This window comes from Labrus mixtus, chromosome 8 (genome assembly GCF_963584025.1).
Source record: "Labrus mixtus chromosome 8, fLabMix1.1, whole genome shotgun sequence".
Taxonomy (NCBI): domain Eukaryota; kingdom Metazoa; phylum Chordata; class Actinopteri; order Labriformes; family Labridae; genus Labrus; species Labrus mixtus.
The window spans coordinates 3778905-3795588 of record NC_083619.1 but is presented as its reverse complement, the minus strand read 5'-3'; the positions used below and the strand labels follow the sequence as shown (position 1 = coordinate 3795588).

Here is a 16684-nt window from a genome sequence, read left to right as displayed (position 1 = left end):
GTTCAATCCCCAGCTCCTGCAGCAACATGTCCAATACTGCTTCATCAGCAGTGTATGAATGGGATTAAAACAACATGACTCTAAACTGCTGAACTCAAACATCACTCAGAGTCACAGTTTTTGAAATTCTCTGAACACAAACTGCATCATTTATCACACTTTGTTCAACAAGAAACACATGCCTTCAAAATGCAACACGCTGATCACCAATAAGTCTCATGCCTGTTGAACTGAGTGGCACACGGTGTCGAAAAATGAAGCCAGTGCAGAAGTGCAGAAAAGTGCAGTTCCCAGAGTGTCCACTAGGGGTTAGATCCAAAACACCCCGAAGTCACAAACCCACCCATTAAAAAAAAGCCTTATCGCCTCACACTGTGCGGGGGATGAGTTTTATTCAATTGATTTATTTTAACAATAACTCATCTGTTTGGATTTTAATGAAGGATACCAGTTGTGCTTATCACAGTAAGGCTTGTGGCTGACCTGATTGACAGCTCTCAGCCTGTTGTCAGGTTGACTATAAGAGAAAAGTTCAGACAGCATTTTTAGAATGGTGACTCTAACTCTTGGTGAAGTTACTCACTTTTGACCCCCTTTCCTCCCTATTCATTTTTGATAACGATCTCTCTCTCAAAAAAAGTATCCAGTGCGAAAAAGTACCCACACAAAAACATACAAACAGGCAGAAAACACAATCCAAAATGTGTCTTGCTTGCCGGTCGCAGCACGAACGTGCACCCTAGCTGATGTTTAAGTCACTATTTATTGTTTCTCATTTTGCATTTTTCAAAATGTTCATTTCTGTTATTATAATAATTTGCTTATTTAATAAGTCTCTTCAGCTGATACTTATCCCTCTGTTTACTTATCCCTCTATTTATTTCATCTAACTCTCTCTGACACATGGAGCACCCATATTCTAAACAAAACACCTTCAATGTTGTTGTTTCCCTCGTTGTATTCTTCCCCCTTTTTTTGTCTTTATGTCACTTGTTATGTTTTTCATGTTATTGCATCACCATAAAAAATAAGAAGATGGAGCAGCAAAAACACAGAGGAAGAGCAAGAGTTAGAGGAGGCCTTTCAGAGGGAAGGAGGAAGACGAAGGGGAAACACTGTAACAGTCCTCTTGAAGGTGCAAAAAGCCTTTTGTTCACTAGATGGTGCTGTGTGTCCATGCATGATGTCTTGGTCGCTTCATTGTTCACAGTTTGGTTTTTGTTTGTAGAAATGAAGAAATGATTTCCAAGCACTAATTAAAGAGTAAGAAGTCAACTGATAGTGTTGATAGCAATGACTTGTATTGAATAGTTGATGATGAAGGGAAAACAATCAGTGAGTGATAAAAAGAAAAGCCCCCCAAGCATTTGAGCATCTGAACATCAATCCCCAACGTGGTCTATCGTTGCTCCTTTGCTTTTTACGAGACAAATGAATTATATTTGACAAACAATCTAAGTAAGATAATTTCTGTCTTAAAAGGAAACCCTGATAAACACAACCAGATACGAGCAGCAATACACAAATAATTAACGAGGGGACAGAAGGCATGAACCCATGGGAGCTTCAGACAGCACTTCAGAAATGGAGAACGTCAGTCGATGACACCGATTCGATTCTTTCATGGAGATTTACTGGATTGAGGCGACACAATCAATGTACAGTTGCAGCTTATTCTACAGAAACTATTAAAGGTAAAAAACTGTTGTATAAAATGTTATACTTCAGGTATTTAAGGTGATTTATTATTATTTTGTGATGTTTACATCATGTTTTGCACTTCATGCATTATGCATTTCATTCAGCGATGTATTCTCCTATGCACATTAAAGTATAATTAGATATATTAAGAGTGGAAACTGGGATATTAATGACTGAAATTGTGTTTCTAAATTGGATGTTTGCAGGGATCACTTGCTCATAACTGTTTTCCAACCGTTCATGACAGAATGAACCGACCAAATTATGGACCCAGCGGATTTTTTTGGTTTTAACAAGCCTTCTCCCTGGGAGGGGACTTGTCTTGCCTTTTTCTCTGGCACTCGAGGTAGGAGGAGACGCAGTCAGGGCCTTCGATGTCAGGACTCAACCCAGGCCTCAGCCTCAGCCAAGGCCTCAACCCAGCCAAGGCCTCAGCTCAAGTCTCAGACCAGGCCTCAACCCAGGCCTCAACTCAGGCCCTGCCCACACCTGTGCCCTTGTCAGAGGCCCTGCCGACACCGCACACTCCTGTGTCCTCATCCAAGGTCCTGTGGTTTCCAGTGTCCCTGTCGGAGGCCAGAACGAAACTTCCTGGCCTCCCCCTGAACTAGTCTGCCCGTTAGGTCGGCCTCCCGGCCGTCCACCAGAGCTGTTCCCTGTGTTTGGTCGGCCTCCTGGCCATTTGCCTTTGGCCTTTTTGATTATTAAATACTTTTAGTTTATTCTGCACTTGGGTCCATCTCCTTGTATTCCAACCGTTCATGACAATAACTTTCTTTTGCACATTCTCAAAAACAGATTTATAAAAGATATAGACACTAATATTGTATGTTGGGTACATTTTCAGATAGAATATAAGTATTTCAACAAAGACGTAAACAACAACAAAAAACTTCAGTAAATGCTGAAAAGAGTCTCAGAGCAGGGAATAAAGAGTTTGAACTTCCAGTGTAAAAGAAAATAAGTTTACTCTGTTTGTTTTTATTTTTTATGAAATATTTTTGAATCAGCATTTTTAACAAATTAACGCCTGATGTTTTATATATAATCCAAATAAAGCTCATAAACACAATGTGTTAACATTTCTGCTGAATGCAGTCGACATTAGACACATTTTCACATTTTACGTCAAGAGGCTTACAACCCGCCTCAGCTCCAGCTCTCAGCCTGTCGTTATGTTGAAGTTAGGTTGAGACAGCGGCTGTATCCGAATTGCCAACTACATACTCAATCTGTCAGTAGGCAGTAGGCAGTAGACAGTACCTACTATCCGTGCTGTATACTGTTTAGTACCTATACTATTCAGTAGGCACAGTAGGCAGATATTTGTTCCTACTTCTTCTGATTCATTCAGTAAGGAAGTGATGTCATTTACGTTACCCGAACCGGGTAAAATCCACCTGTTTTTTTTTTGTTTAGCTTTATTCAAGAAGAGTAATGCTCATATACAGTCAGGTTAAAAAAAACAATATCACAATGTAAATCAAGTAAAAGACAGATTAAATAACTAAATAACATACAGTCTGGGTCGTCTCCCAGATTCCCTGAGGAGCGCGCTGATAACACTTATTTTGAAACCCAATAAATCCCCCACCAATTGCACATCGTATAGACCCATTTCACTGCTTAACACAGATGCTAAGATTATCGCTAAAGTAATGGCTAGAAGACTGGAGTCGGTGCTTACATCTGTGATCAATCCAGATCAGAATGGTTTTGTGAAAAACCGTCAAGCCTTCCATAATGTCAGAAGGGTGTTGAATTTGATACATGCGAGGGAGGGAACCCCTGACACTGCCATTCTGTCTTTAGATGCTGAAAAAGCATTCGACAGAGTGAAGTGGAGCTATTTATTGGATGTGCTATCTCGCTTTGGCTTTGGTAACTACTTTCGAAAATGGATTGAGACACTCTATGACCCAATGGCAGAGGTCTCCACCAACTATTTAATATCATCTCCTTTCAAACTTACAAGGGGTACCCGTCAGGGGTGCCCTCTCTCGCCAATGCTATTTGTTTTGGCAATGGAACCGTTTGCGATAGCGGTGCGGTCACACCCCTCAATTTCAGGTATAAAAGTATTGGACACCGAACATCGCATTGTAATGTATGCTGATGACACCCTTTTATTTCTAACAGACCTAAATAACTCAATCCTTAATCTGATTAAATTAATTGACACATTCAGAATAGTTGGTCATCAATGCCAATCTCTTTATATCTATTTCAATCGATCACTTTACCCCTACCACCACAGTTCTTTTAAAAAATGAAGCAACTATTTACAAAGTTTATTTGGAATAACAGAAGGTCAAGGTTGAGACTGTCACTTCTGTCAAAATGACAGATTTAAAAATACTTTTTTACCTACTGCAATTGCACTTTATAACAACTCCCCTTTAAGTAAGGACAGAAGACATTTAAACTTTTAAACTTTAGCCTGAGTTGCATATATCATAAATCAAACTGTATTGTGGGCTCATGTTTTTTTATATGGGTGGGATATGTATGTATATATGTGTTGTGTTGTGTGTATGTATGTATGCTGGCTGCTGGAACACCTACATTTCCCTGCTGGGATGAATAAAGTATATCTTATCTTATCTTTATCTTAAGTTAACGTACACAATGAAAAAGAAATCAGCCAAATTCAAAGAGATCTGGAATCCCTTCCTTGCATTCTTAAAGGACTGTGAAGTTGGAGAAACTCTGGTAACTTGAAGGTGATATGTCCCTAACTGTCGATACCATGTGATGTGATGCTAAGCTGTGTATGATTACATAATGTCGTTACCCAGTTTTTGCATTTTGTTTTGTCTTTAGGTCTGTCTTTTCTTTAATTATATATTTTCCCTTTGGGGTGGGGGGAGTGGATTTTCTTTTTTTATATACATATATATAGTTTGACTGTTATATGCTTTGTTAAATGTATTGTATTTTTTGTAAAATGTAAAAACTCAATAAATACATGTAAAAAAAACCAAAAAAACATACAGTACATAAAGAAAAGTACAAAGTAAAGACAGTAATATACAGAATATAAAATAAACCAATAAAGACACATTTAAATAGTGAAATCATTATTTAAATAGAGGGGGAAAGGTTTTATAATAATGCAGACATTTGTTATATTTTCTGTTGTTAATTAAAAGTAGTGATTTCAGTCGGGACTTTAAATTAAGATCAAATGAATCCACGCTCCTTTGTTTTGATTTGGAGGCGCACGTGAAGTGTCGATTTACGTTTAATTTCGCACAGCATTGTGGGTGGTAAAATACAATACATTTCCTGAAAGCATGCATCCGATCCATACTGCATGAAACCCGGAAGTTAGTATCCATACTGAAATGTTCAGTATACTGAGGTGGACCCAAAAAATGCATACTGAATGACCACGAAAGTTCAGTATACTGAAACTCCATACTGAAAAGTACACACTGCATACTGAACTGTGGATATTCGGAAAGGGCCAGCATTTCCAGCATGGTGACCGCCACTGATGGGACTCAAAGCCCCCTACAGGAACAGATGGGTGATGTCATAATGCAAAAAAAACCCATCCTCATGAACACAAAGTAAGTCAGAGTTCTGCTGCCGTCCATCTTGTCATTAGACAACAAGAGAGAAACCATGTGTTTCCTGTTTCCTGTGTTTTTCTCTTTTCTGTGAATCACGCTCACTTAGATTATTAAAGTCAGAATCTTCTCTTTAAATGAATCCTCTAAACAGGTCAACTTGTTTTCAGAACCAGAAATACTTTATTAATCCCAGGGGGAAATAGGGTTGTTACAGTTCCTCTGTTGAAAGGCTTAATATATGATTTTTCACACTTAAATATAATATAAATCAAGTATATCCTCTGAAAATAACTCTGTGAGTCATGACTGTCTACAATGAGTCCCGCTGTCTGTGACGTTGTCCGTGTCATATCTACAGCGTGTTTACATGGACGGGACGGCCGGCTGACTCCTCCCCTCACGTATAAAAGTTGTTTAATTGAGGGACTAGAGAAAAGAAGAATAACATACTGTACTCACTAATTAACTGTGTTTCTAGATCACGCTCATTTCAGGTAAATTTACATGCAGTGTGAAGATACAAGCATAATAAATATCACTAGCATTAGCATGCTAACACAACAATGCAGTGCGAGTTGTTTTGGTTTCATGCTGGTGTTCAAGGGCGACATCTGCTGGATCCAAAAATCACATATAAAGCCTTTAACACAAAACAAATACAAAATTAAAGAATAAATAAAATAATAAAATAATAAATAAGTACAAGTAAGATAAGATAATAAGCATTAAAACATTAATAACACACATATAATAAACATTAAAACAATACTTACAGTAATGACTGTTAACAATGAGCTGTGTTAAACAGATATTGCACGTCATATTGATAAGACTCAGTATGAACAGGATTTGACCGGTTTGCAGACAGATTGCACAGTTTCAAGGTTAAATAACAAGTCCAAAGAGTCCAGTGTCCAAGTGTCTGACTCTCAAAGGGAGGAGTTATAAAGTCTGATGAACTTGTGTGGCGTCCTGCGGTGCATCGTGGGGGGATGAGTCTCTCAAAACACAAAACTCTTATGTGTTGTTTTTCCCTTTGTGTAAAGTACTGGGAAACGTCTCGTTGTTGAACGGTGTTATATTAATCATCTGGCCTTGCCTTCGACAGGTAAATCTTTCTTTACCTCGTTTCTATCGGTCTGTTGTCAGTTTCACCTCTTCTTAATTCACACTGTTTGATTACTCTGTTTTCACTTCCTTTGACTTGTGCTGTAAACCACTTTGTCACTGTGTTGTGTTTTTCCGTGTAAATAAAGTTTTCATTGTCGTTACAGTCACACTGCCTGCCTCAGTGAATCCTCACACACGCCTCGCTCTCTTCATCTCCCCCTCTTCTCCCCCTCTAACCCAGACACCCCCTGTGCAGCCTCGCCCCAAATCCCCCTTCAACCTTAAAACTCTCTCTTCTAAATCTCTTTTCTCCCACCCCCAACCCCGAGTCTCTCCATGACGCACACCACTGAAAGCTTAACTCTCCTCCTGAACATCGTTTTGATTAATTTCATGTGAAGTTAACTGGTAGCTCTGTCTCAGGAAACTCAAGGAAACAAGGAAACAAGGAAGCATGCTTAATGTTTCACCTAAACATGCTCGCCATCAATTCATTGTACATTACATTTCAGTGTGTGTCATGCGATTTATTGTTCAAGTGTGTGTGTGTGTGTGTGTGTGTGTGTGTGTGTGTGTGTGTGTGTGTGTGTGTGTGTGTGTGTCGTGTGTGTGTGTGTGTGTGTGTGTGTGTGTAAATGGGAGTTGTTAACCAGTGTTAATATGGTATATCCAGTATATCAGTGTGTCAATCCCTCAGCTAATCCTCGGCTCTGCAGGGGTTCTCTCTTTATTTAGGTCATCAGATGGTTAAAGAGTTAAACTCCTCTGGATTCATGCAGACTAAAAACTCTGCTGATTTAGACTCCAACAGCTGGCCTAAATCCTGCACAGCACTCCCATACAGAGGTGGAGTCCATCAGGAACAGATCTTTGGTCAGGGAATGTCTACAGAGGATGGTGAATGGTCTAGTCTTCTGACTACTCAAAGTGCTTTAACACCGCAGGTCACACCTACACATTCACACACATTAAAGGGGACATATTATGAAAAATCCACTTATAGTGTTTTTGAACATATATTTGGGTAACCTGAGTGTCTACTGACCCACAAAATGTGAAATAAACCCATCCAGTCCTTTGTTTGTGGTCTGCATAAGTCTTACAACGCAGAAAAAAATGCTCTATTTCTAATGTGCTCTCCTTGTGATGTCACAGTGGGATTCTGTGTTGTCTCCAGCAGCCATGTTTTTCAGAGGGGGCTTGCTGAAAAGTTGCCCTGGAAGCTCAAAGCTTGTCGGCACTTCGTCGGCACATCTCGCGAGGAGCGAGGTGAAAGAGAGCTCATTGCATTTAAAGAGACACACACACCAAAACGGAGCGTTCTGAGAGAGCTGGTTTATACAGGGTCACAAACCTCCTCTGGTGCTTGATTCATGTTATATTTTGACCAAAGCACAGAACAGATGTTTCATTTAGACCACAGGGGACTGTTTGAAAAGGTGGAGAAGGGGGATAATATGTCCTCTTTAACATACTGATGGTAGAGGCATCAGCTGGAGGAAACATCTGACATGTAGCTGCAGGAGCTGAGGATCTCGACCTTTTGAGAGATGACAGACTCCGACAGCAGCCCCTACATTTTTATTTTATTTCAGTAAGAGACACATTGCTAGTGTGGTTGAAAAATAAGGGACTAGCTCAGGCGAACACATTTTTGCTCTCACATAAAGTCTGATCAGCTTCCAGGGTACACTATCTCCCTCTCACCCAGTAACAAATAGGATCGGCCCCAGACCCTGTAAGCAGTATGGCCAATAGATGGATGGATCCCTAATAAGAAAACAGTGCTCTTTGCGTTTTACTCAAGCAGCAACCCTCAGAGTTGAAAAATTAAGCTGAAAATCCTGCAGTTCATCAAGTGTCCACTTGGGACTGGCTGCAAAAGCATCAGAAGTCATATACACACCCATTCACATAATTCTTGTTTTTACAGCTAAAAGTTAGGGGGATACATCATTTCCAGCATGGAGACCGCCAACGATGGGACTCCAGCGCCCCCTGCAGTAAAAGATGGGTGACGTCACTCAGACTTCGTCCTATAATTACATTCATGGTTAATTATTCATGACCCTTTCAGGGGGCCCAAGCCACAGGTCGCAAACCAGGGATCTAAACTGTTAGTAAAGTAGTTAAAACTAGCTTCACCCTGTTTCTCATTGATTAATGATTACTATTACAGATTAAAAGTATGTTGTCCCATCTTTAAGCTGAAGCTGAACTTAAAAATAAACATGAAGTTAAAGTGAATTGGATGTTTGTTGATTTCAAAATGATTAACTTTCAACATCTTGCCTAACTTCATCAAAGTCTAATTAATCATATATGTGATGGTTGCAGAGGGCTGACAGCGAGAACTCTAACTCTTTACTTTTCAAAGAAAAAGAAAAGTGAAGATTGTCTGGTGAGTGAGGTTACAACACTGACAGAAATAATGAAAAAGGAGGAGAAGGAGGACTGATAGAGGAAATGTGACTAAGTAATAGGAGAGAAGGTAGAAGGTGTGACAGACTGAGTTTTGTTAAGACAGTAACAAAGACGTTGATGAGAGAGAGAGAGAGGGAGATGATGCAGGCTTATTGCATAACACTCAGACCAGGAGAGAAGATGAGAGAGAGAGCGAGAGAGAGCGAGAGAGAGAGATAGAGAGAGAGACAGAGAGACAGAGGAGCCATAGACGGGATGATTGGAGGATAAACTGAGAAAAGGCTGGGCAGTGACGCAGTCTGTGAATGAAGAGACATGGCTCCTCTGTTTGAACCTGGTGAGGATGACTGTCCTGAAGCCACGCCCCTCTGAGTCAGAGACAGATGCTGTAGCATCAGAAAAGAAAACAACAGTTTACAAAGCGACAACAAAACACGAGATTCAATGAACATCTGATGAAGACTTATATTTCATACGACAGTATCAACGGATCCTCTCAAGAAAATCAGTACTTTATCACAATAAATATTACTCAATATCTTTGAACACTACACCTTTAGATGTGCCGTCTGTAAATCTTCATGTACCATGTAAACTACTCACCACATTTCTTCCTGGGAGCTCCTGAGTTGTTTGTCTCATTGGTGGAGATGGTTGTTGTTGTTGTTGCTCTGTTTGTCTCTATCCTTTTGAATTTTCTTTTTAATTTGAAATACTTTATTAGTCCCTGAGGGAAATTCTGGTTTTACACCCTGTTGTTGAGAGACATGCTTCTCACACACACAGGCCCAAAATACACACATGCACAAACAGGACCTGTGGACATGCATTAGTGGAGAAATGTCAGCGTGAGGAGGCTGCTACACACTGCTATGCAGGGAGCGCACAGTTGTTGAGGGTTAGTTGCCTTGCTCAAGGGCACCTCACCAGTACTCTGCAATAATCCGGTCCGCATCGAGACTTGGACAGGTAACCCTCCGGTTCCCAAGCCAAGTCCTTACAGACTGAGCTACTGCCGCCCCTTCCTACATCTCCCTCTATCCCACTTTTCAATCTCAACACAGTTTCAGCAGATGTCTGTTCATCATGAGTCTGCTTCTGTTAGAAGTTTCTGCCTCTTAAAGTCTTTATATGTGATTTTTGGATCCAGCAGATGTCGCCCTTGAGCACCAGCATGAAACCAAAACAACTCGCACTGCATTGTTGTGTTAGCATGCTAATGCTAGTGATCTTTATTATGCTCGTATCTTCACACTGCATGTAAATTTACCTGAAATGAGCGTGATCTAGAAACACAGTTAAGCAGTGAGTACAGTATGTTATTCTTCTTTTCTCTAGTCCCTCAATTAAACAACTTTTATACACGAGGGGAGGAGTCAGCCGGCCGTCCTAACGATGTAAACAAAGTGAAGATAGGACTCTGAAAACTCTGAAAACATCACAGACAGTGGGACTCGGGTGTTACACCCATTGTAGACAGTCATGACTCACAGAGTTATTTTCAGAGGATATACTTGATTTATATTATATTTAAGTGTGAAAAATCACATATTAAGTCTTTAAAGGAAGGTCTCTCTTCTCACTTTAGCTTTGCTAAATGTTGCTTAGTGCTCATGATGATTAATGTTGGGTCTTTGTAGATAATAACAGAGTAAGTTATTTCACCTGCTCTTTTTGTAAAGTGTCATGAGATTACATTTGTTTTAAAATGGCACTATAAAGATCAAGATTGATTGATTGATGAAGAAAGATGTGACATCCCCATGTTGGTTTGCATTAGTGTTGGTCCATATGTGTGTAATATGATCATGAGTGTTTCCATGTTTTCCACCTAATGTGAGGTAAACACACCTGCTACATCTTACTGAAGCAAAACAGTTAGGGATGTATTACAGCAATAAGCTTCTTTCTTTCCATTACCGCTGGCGTCGAAGCTATGAATCAATCTCAAACCTCTTTAAAGAAGTTTTTTCTCTCCACTGTAAATTTGCTAAATGCTTCTTAGTGCTGTACTCATGATTATTGTATATAGTAAAGATAACAGTATATATCTGTCTTGATGTAAAATTTGTTATGAATTGTCCGTATAAAAATAAAGATTGATTGATAATTACAGGCCTTTAATCTGCACACACTGCAGAATCTTTCAATGAATTATGAATAAAGAACGAATAATAATTCCTGTAACAGTAGCTTATCCATTATGTGGGAACTTTTGCCTTTCAGTCAATATGCTGAGTGTATTATCGCTTCACTTTAAAGGTCATTTACTTGGTAAAATAATTACATTTGGTAAAGTGATGGCTAATTGCTGTTTCAATAACAGTCATGTATGTACATCTCACTGACGTCACCCGTTCTTTACTGAAGAGGCCAGTAGTAGTCAACTATGGCCATCACCATATTGGCAATGTGATGTCTAACTTTGGATCTAAGTTTTGGAAAGCGTTGGAGATGAGGCCGACCTTAAGCCTTTTTACAAACAGCTTCAGTGGCTCCAGTTGTCATCAACTCAGTGTGAACTGTGAAGGTTTAATAAAAATCTAAACGGATAAATTAGCTATTGAGACCAAATCTAATTTTGAACCAGGCTGTTAACATTTTTATTTCAGCTGTAAAAATAATCTTTGTGATATGGGACCTAAAGAGGATACTCGAGTAACTGCAGTGTTTTGCTTTTCTGCATCAGAGGTCACCGCTTGTTATCGGTGTATAAATTCTGTGATTGAAGTTTGATCAACATCATTAACCATACAACACACACACACATCAGTGTGTTCTGAATGAGACATGTTTCATTGTGATGTGTGTTTTGTTGACACTGTTTCTGTGCTTGTGTTCTACTGTGGACAGTATTAGGTATTTGGGAGATTACAAACAAACCCACCAAATCAAATGGGAGCCATAATCCCAGATAATCCTATTGAAACCTCTGGCTCTCCAGCAGCCAGTCACTCATCGGGCTAGCAGCATCCACAGTTCAATGTTGAACTATGTTTTCCTGTCAAACTCTTTTCTTTGCTCTTGGTGGGCTACGAGTGAGAGGTAGTAGTAATGGAACCACTACAGCAGTGATCATTGGTGGTCCACATCCGGTCCCCCAAAACGTCTTATCTGGCCCGAAGAATCTAAATGATCTCGGGTGATTTAACAATAAACATAAAAATAAAATCTCAAGGCTGAAATACTAGCATCAGTTTAAAGGCAGGGTGGGTAATTTTAGAAAACTAGCATGATTTTGAAAGTAGCATTCCCTCAGTGCCCCGTCTGCACCCACCCCCTCCCCTCTGTGCTCCCTCAAAAGCCACGCCCCCTCACTGACATGAACGAGCGCCGTTTCTCCAGAAGCGGACCTCAGCTCATGCCTCATTCAGCTGTAAGTAAACACAAAAATGTATCAAAATACATGTTAAAAAAAACGATTTTATTACTCAAAACGGCTTATGACAAACTCACAGTATAAACTCTGTCATCGGTGACGCACATTGAGTGTGGGCACGTGCACAGAGCGAGCAGGGAGACAAGGAGGCGTCTGATTGGTTCATCAGATTGGTACCTCGTGGCAGACATTGGTCAAAGTTTTTACAGACTTACAAACTGATACAGATGATGGATTATCTTTGTTCCTTTTTCAGAGAACATGAGTTATTAATTTCTGTCAGGACCTAAAGACAAGTTCAACCAAAATCTGAAAAAGTGTTTCTGGAGGAAATTGCCAACCCTGCCTTTAATGGGAGAAATTAAACTTCCCCTGTGAAACCAACTTCTTCACATCGGGCTTGACAGCTCGCAGGATTATGTGCAAGCACGTTTTAAAGTCCGGTCCCCACAGAGTCTGCCAAAAAAAAAAGCTGACCCTTGAACAAATGTAGTTGATGACCTCTGACCTACAGGAAGAACATGGAGAGGTCTTTTGTTAGCCTGCAGGGTTCCTCTGTGGTAACAACATGCTGACTCTACATTATCACGCTCTGTAGGAAATAAAACAAAATTTTGATTTGAAAATGATTTAATTGACATTAAAACGATTTATATCTCTCACTAAACAAATAGCCAGTTGTAATCCACATTCGAGCTGTGCCTATAGCAACGTAGCCTCTGTAGCTCTCTTATGAGCTGAGTCAGCTTTTATTACTCACATGAAACAGATAGACACATAGGTCTGCTTTTCCAGCCTCATCCCGGTCACCAAAGTATCCCTTATACCGCATTCTGTGAGCTGTTTACTTCATGTGCTATCTTAAGTTTTGTATATTTCTCTGTCAAAACGAGCTGTTTTTGTCCCCTTTCTCTTCCCATGGAAAATAAACAAATATCTAATTAACCAGACTTCTTTCTGTGGATTGTTATGTTTACAGTTAGTCCTCCAGATTCAGTGATAAGATCCGCATCCCCATCAACCATCGTCCTTTAATAGTGACATTTTGTTCTTCCCTAACAATGCTGATCTATCGAGTGAAAGCAGAACATTGCTATGCGTAATTGGCCAATCAGAATCACATATTTATAAGAGCTGTGTAATAAGTGTAGAAAGTTCATTTAGCAGGTAGGGAGACAATTGTGACATTGCCATCCAGCGTGTCTAAGTTGGTGTCAACTGCTAATCTGTTAAGATATGACATTGCTGATGTTTCTTTAAGGGATGTAACAAACTGTATAGCTAACAATACGTATATCGTTGTCTTGTTGTTGTTGACCAGAACACAAAAGAAAAACATTCCCGGTGCACAACTGATCAAGAGAACCAGTACATCTTAGTCCACTTTGAGAAAAAGACACCTCACAGGCATACACTGTAAATGTTAATGGATGAAGCCTGAGTGACTTCGGCTCATCGGCAGCAGCCACCATGTTGGAAATCCTGTCTCAGCGTAACGTTCAGTCAACCTAACGACAGGCTGAGAGCTGAGGCGGGTTTTAAGCCGTTACATCACGCTCACCTGTCAATCAGGTCAGCTACGCGCCTAACTATAGATAACACGTATCGCTTTCAAAATCAAATGAGAGACGTTTTTAAAAAAAAATCCTGTACAGTGAGTGTCCATCATGACAATAACTAATCAGACCTATTTGTTTTTTTGTACCAGGCTGTAAACATGTTTATTTATGACTTCCTGTGTTCCTGGAGCCGGCCTCAAGCAGACACTCATCAAACTGCAGGATTTTGCACTTCTGCATTGGTTTCATTTTTCAACACCGGAGGTTGCCGCTTGCTCACAGGTCAGATGGCTAAACTGAGGCTACTTTCCTGAATATAAAGTTGTCAAAAATAAAAAAAAACTTTAGTAAAGGAATAAATGATGCAAGGTGGCAGGTGATTAATAATTATTTTATTATAAGAACAAAAAGGTTGATATTCTGTTGTTGGTTATGTTCATCCAAATATGTTGTATAGGCTATGTTTTTTACTGATGGATTTGAGTTAATTATTGTTATTTTCAAATCATTATTGTATCTTATTTCGTTTGAGTGTCTTTGAACGCCTCACTGTTTCCACTGTCATTCCTGTTTACGTGTCCACACCATAGTGCAACACTAAATCTTTTTTTTTTTACCGCAGCACCTGAAGGCAGCAGTAGTATTGTTGCTGCCTGCAGATTCCTTTTTTTCTTCCGTGTCCCGATTGGCTGAGGTTGTCGAGGAGGAGGAGGGGGCGTGGCTTGTGTCTGAGTCCTGGCACCAGTCTGCTCTGCAAGCAGTGAAAGGTGGAGAGACTTTTCACCATCACACTCTCTGACTGTCACACACACAGAGATACACACACAGACACACTCTGCGCGACAAACGGGGACCCTTTGAAACGGTGAGTAGAGCATCCTGTCGTCCGGTTTATATCTCATTTATGTCTTGTCATCGCGTGATTATGCGTCTACTGTATCCCCTGCGCCATCCTCTCGTTGCGCTGCTGAATGAATGATGAAACTCATGTCATATTCATGGCGTTATTTAGGTCGGGCATGGATATGGGCCTACATTTAGCTTCTTTACATGGCGCACTGGAAATGGAAGCATTGCTTGTGTCCGGTGGTTCCCATCACGATGGTGGAGGAGAGGAGTGGGCGTGTAAGGGGGGGATCACTGCCATCCATGCAGAGCTCCGTGGATTCGTGTCTCTTTGTTATGGTGGTGCCGCAGTCGGGATGGTACACCCTCCTGCTGAAAAAAAAAAATCCACTGGGCTAGAGTACTCCGTAAATGTTCCCTTATTATCCATGCACCATGCAACCATTCATGAGTGTGTAGTGGCCTATTTCACACGTTTACACTATATATATATATTCTCTCAGGACCTCGTCGGCCTGCAGACTGTGATATTAGTGATCCTGTCCACTTGTTTCAGTGATTTCTACTACAGCAGTGTGTGTGTTTTCTCAAAGGCAGTCAGGTGCAGCTCCAGATCAGTCCAGGCCTTGTTATGTAAAGCGTTTTCAGATCTGATCTGACTGAGCCTGCACACCAGTTTTAGGAAGACTGTGATTTATTATAGGCATATATAGGCTGATGTTATACAATAATACCCCCTCCCCACTGTACACACACACACACACACACACACACACACACACACACACACACACACACACACACACACACACACACACACACACATACAAACAGGGACACACACTGCATCCCTTGTCTCTGTGTGGATTAGTACACATTGTTCTATTTATGCTCATGTCTGTCTCTGTCTGTCTCTGTTTGCAGTCTTCAGTGTATTTCACGAGGGGGAATTGGTGTTTGAGGAGAATAAATGCATTGTAGACTCATTGAGAAATGTACTACCACGGCGCAGACAGAAACGCTTTGCATTAATACTAACAGAAGAAGGACCGTGGTCTCTTTGCAGTGGAAGAAGTGGCTCTAAAGTTGCAGGAGACAGCGAGGTCTGATGGGTGTCTGATGGGTGTCTGATGGGTGTCTGCATGTTGCACCATCACTGGCAGGGCTTCATGATGTTTTGAGCCCAAAGGCGCAGGCTGCACCGTCGCATAAAAAAAGAAGTTGGGTGCCTCGACTTGTGAGGGTAATTCAATCTGACATGTTTGGTATCTTTGAAAAGTTTAAATAAGTATTCTATGAGTCAGGGTGAATGCTAATAGGGATGCACCAGCTGGAGGCCTGCTTTGTGATTGTTGTACTTTTACAGATCAGCCTGCCTGGTCGCCTCCGTCTCTAAATTTGTTTCTGAGCACCTTCAATGCAAAGGATCATCTCGAGTGGGACGGTTTGTTTTTTGGTCATGACTGCTTGACAATAGACCACGCAGGCAGAATCAGTATGAGAAGGTTATAAAACCAACATTTCTGAATGCAAATGACATTCATTTATGTAAACTTTAATTGAAATTTAAAACTCCAGTCAAAGAAATGACATTTTCAAGATTCTTTATGATTGCATCTTATCTTGTTTGAAGTATAGTAGTGTGGAGGAAAGCTTGTATGAAGATACAACAATGACCTGTGTGCACAAATCAGGTCATTAAAACAGAGAGGCTGATTGAAGTGCTTTCTGACATCACACTCAGGGTTGTTGATGCACCTTCACGTTGTCCCTCAGATTTCTTTATAGAAGTGATGTACTATAGTGACTAGTTTCCCTGCTCGACTGAAGTTAAGAAAACACTCAATTGATTTCAAACGGCAAAACACAGTATCAAAGCGTCTGGAAGAAACAATGCCAAATCTGGTTTGTCTAGCGTGGTTAATGTTAGCTGTGCTAGCACTGCCTGCCTTTGGTCCTCCTCGCAGGTTGACGTCCACATGCCTCTGCTGGTGACGCATTACGCCCGTTGATTGTTATGTTTAACCTGACACAGCCGACATACAGCTTTAATCTCCATTTTCTAGATGCTAGTTCTGGCAAACTGC

At 40.5% G+C, this 16684-nt stretch overlaps 2 protein-coding genes and 1 long non-coding RNA gene across 6 annotated transcripts in view; 1 reads left to right on the top strand and 2 right to left on the bottom strand.

Moving 5' to 3' along the window:
• The window catches only part of klhl20 (kelch-like family member 20), a 147159-nt gene that overhangs the window by 50571 nt on the left and 79904 nt on the right, over window positions 1–16684 (bottom strand). The window lies entirely within an intron of this gene.
• Window positions 3103–4878, bottom strand: LOC132978444 (uncharacterized). Its single transcript, XR_009673919.1, has 2 exons — window positions 4683–4878; window positions 3103–3208 (listed from the first exon to the last, which is right to left on the bottom strand). It is a non-coding gene; the product is annotated as an uncharacterized LOC132978444 (long non-coding RNA).
• Window positions 14456–16684, top strand: part of LOC132978644 (microtubule-associated protein 4-like) — a 99588-nt gene continuing 97359 nt past the window's right edge. For 3 of the 4 annotated variants that reach the window (XM_061043892.1, XM_061043891.1, XM_061043890.1), the window contains exon 1: window positions 14456–14616. The gene's annotated coding sequence lies outside the window, so the exon portion shown is untranslated. The remainder of the gene's footprint in view (window positions 14617–16684) is intronic. The other variant, XM_061043894.1, reaches the window with a different exon arrangement.